The sequence below is a fragment of the Lathyrus oleraceus genome, chromosome 2 (assembly GCF_024323335.1).
Source record: "Lathyrus oleraceus cultivar Zhongwan6 chromosome 2, CAAS_Psat_ZW6_1.0, whole genome shotgun sequence".
Lineage (NCBI taxonomy): Eukaryota > Viridiplantae > Streptophyta > Magnoliopsida > Fabales > Fabaceae > Lathyrus > Lathyrus oleraceus.
The window spans coordinates 327,498,675-327,502,103 of record NC_066580.1 but is presented as its reverse complement, the minus strand read 5'-3'; the positions used below and the strand labels follow the sequence as shown (position 1 = coordinate 327,502,103).

At 39.4% G+C, this 3,429-nt stretch overlaps 1 non-coding gene across 1 annotated transcript; it reads left to right on the top strand.

Moving 5' to 3' along the window:
* The first annotated feature begins 2,965 nt into the window (after positions 1–2,965).
* On the top strand, positions 2,966–3,072 carry LOC127124853 (small nucleolar RNA R71). Its single transcript, XR_007804331.1, has one exon. It is a non-coding gene; the product is annotated as a small nucleolar RNA R71 (small nucleolar RNA).
* The last annotated feature ends 357 nt before the right edge of the window (positions 3,073–3,429 follow it).

Genomic DNA, 3,429 nt, shown 5'->3' with positions numbered 1-3,429 from the left:
TACTAATGCTTGCTTTAAAAGATTAAATGCATCATTACATTTTTCATCGAAAATGAATTCAACATCTTTCATTAAAAGTCCAGTTAAAGGTTTAGTTATTTTGGAGAAGTCCTTAATAAAACGCCAATAGAATCCAACGTGTCCAAGAAAGCTTCGGACTTCTCTGATAGTTTTTGGTGGTTTTAGGTTTTTTATAACTTCTATCTTAGCTCTATCTACCTCTATACCTTTTTCGGAAACTATATGTCCTAAAACAATTCCTTCGGTTACCATGAAATGACAATTTTCCCAGTTTAGCACGAGGTTCACCTCCACGCATCTCTCCAGGATTTTCTCAAGGTTAGCAAGGAAATTGTGGAAATCAAATCTGCAAACCGAGAAATCATCCATAAACACTTCCATGATACCATTTAGGTAATCAACAAAGATTGACATCATGCAGCGTTGGAAAGTAGTTGGGGCATTACAGAGGCCGAATGTCATTCGTCTGTAGGCAAAAGTTCCATAAGGGCATGTAAAGGTAGTTTTTTCTTGATCTTCGGGGTGGATAGATATTTGGAAGAATCCAGAGTATCCATCTAGATAGGAGAAGTAAGAGTGTCTGGCTAGACGCTCCAACATCTGGTCTATAAATGGTAAAGTGAAATGATCTATCCTGGTTGCTTTATTTAATTTTCTATAATCTATACACATCTGTCATCCTCCTTCTAACCGTTTTGCTACATGTTCGCCTTTATCGTTTTGCACGACTGTGATGCCTCCCTTTTTAGGTACTACATGCGCAGGGCTCACCCACTTACTATCCGAGATCTGGTAAATTATACCTGCCTCAAGTAACTTAAGAACTTCCTTTTTAACAACATCACTCATTATAGGGTTTATTCTTCTCTGATGTTCTCTAGAGGGTTTTAAATCTTCTTCGAGCGAAATCTGATGCATGCATGTGGATTGGCTTATACCTTTCAGGTCAGAGATATTATATCCTAAGACTGAGGGATATCTTCGTAAAACGTCTAAAATTTGGTCCGTTTCCTCTTAGCTTAAGGTAGCACTGACTATAACTGGACGGTTCATCTCTTCATCGAGGAACTCATATCTCAGATTCTTAGGCAGTTCCTTAAGTTCTAAGGTTGGTTTCTTAGGGCATGGCATAGGACTTGGGGTAAGGGATAAACATTCGTAAAGGTTATCATCGATGTAGGGTTTCTTAAAGTCATCATCTTCCATTATGAGAGTTGATGGTAACTTAATTGTTTTTATGATTTCTTCTTGTTCTAATTCCCTAACGCATTCATCAATGATATCTAAGGCATAATACGCGTCTCCCATCATAGGTGCCATAAGAAATTTAGAAAGTATAAATTCTATTTTCTCGTCACCTACCTCAAAGGTCAACTTTCCTCTCTTGACATCTATTATGGCTCCTGCAGTTGATAAGAATGGTCTACCTAGAAGGATTGGTATATCATTGTCCTCTTTGATGTCCATGACAACAAAATCAGTAGGGATAAATAACTAACCTATCCTAACAGGGACATCTTCTAAAATTCCTATCGGATACTTAACAGATCTATCAGCTAACTGAAGTGACATCTTAGTGGGCTGTAATTCTCCTAAGTTTAACCTCTCACAAACCGCTAAAGGCATTAAGCTCACACTAGCTCCTAAGTCTAGAAAAGTTTTTTCGATGACATGACTACCCAAAAGACAAGGAATTGAGAAATTTCCAGGATCTTTATCTTTTTTGGCTAGCTTATTCTCGGAAATAGCATTACATTCCAAGGGCTTCGGATCGTCAAGTCTACGTTTGTTGGTAAGGGTGTCTTTGAGAAACTTTGCATAAGAAGGTATTTGGGTGATAGCTTCTGTGAAAGGGATTTCTACGTGAAGTTTTTCTATAACTTTAATAAACTTTTGATACTGGTTATTGATCTGGGTTTGTTTGAGTCTTTGCGAATATGGTATAGGTGGTTTATATGGCGGGGGTGGTACGTAAGTTTTATCTTTAGGTTTTTCTCCTTTTTCTTGACCTTCCTGGTTTTTCAGATTCCTCTGGTTCCTTTACTTTGTCCGGGGGGTTGGTATATTCCTTAGAAGTTTCGGGTTCACTCAATCTTGGGTTTGGTGGCTCATCATAAGCGTTCCCACTTTGTAGGGTAATGACATTGGCTTGTCCTCTCGGATTTTGTTAAGGTTGTCCAGGGAACTGTCCTCCAGGTGTAGTCTGAGGGGCTTGGTTTAAAGCTACCTGAGAGATATGGGTTTCAAGCATCTTAGTATGAGTAACTATTTGGTCAACCTTGGTTCCTAACTGAGTAATCAATTCATTAACATGAATGTTTTGGTTCATACCTCCTTGTTTTGTTGGGTTTGAGCAGTGATAAAATTTTCCATAATTTTTTCAAGGCTCGGCTTTGGTGGTACAGGTTGCATAGGTTGATTCGGTCTTGGGGCTTGATAACCATGTTGTCTCATAGGTGCATTATTTTGGATAGGGTTATTGTTTTTATAGGAGAAGTTCGGGTGATTCCTCCATCCAGGGTTATAGGTATTCGAATATGGGTTCCCTTGTGTGTAGTTCACTTGCTCAGAGTGGGTTTTGTTTAATAGAATGCATTCTGCAGATTGGTGTCCTTTGGTTCCACATATCTCACAATCCGACGAAACTGCGGCTGCAGTATTCGGGTTTATGCACATATGCTCGACCTTAAGGGCTAATGCGTCGATTTTAGCTTGCATCATGTCTATAGAGCTTAGTTCATGCACTCCTCCTTGGGCTTCCTTCTTCTCAACTGTCGCTCGTTCGACTCCCCACGATTGATGTTTTTGAGCCATATCTTCAATGAGGGCACTAGCTTCAGGATAAGATTTGTTCATCAGCGCACCGCCTGCGGCAGCGTCGATGGTCATCTTGGTGTTATAGTGAAGTCCATTATAGAAGGTCTGAATGATTAACCAATTTTCTAAACCATGATGTGGGCATGCTCTTAACAACTCTTTATATCTCTCCCAAGCTTCAAACAGCGATTCTCCTTGGTTTTGGGTAAATCTAGTTATATGGTTTCGAAGAACGGCAGTTTTACTCGGGGGAAAATATCTAGCAAGGAATATTCTTCTAAGATTATCTCAAGTCGTAATGGAATTGGGTGGAAGGGAATCTAACCATGATAGGGCTTTATCTCTGAGGGAAAAAGGGAATAATCTTAAACGGATTGCCTCAGGAGAAGCTCCATTGGTTTTAAAAGTGTCTGCTAATTGGAGAAATATTTTTAAATGTTGGTTTGGGTTTTCAGTAGCGAGACCTACGAATTGTCTCTGTTGCACTAGTTGCAACAGGGAAGGTTTAAGTTCGAAATTATTAGCTGGAATGGTTGGGTTTACTATACTAGAACTAGGTTCTTTGTTGGATGGTTGGGCGAAGTCCTTAAG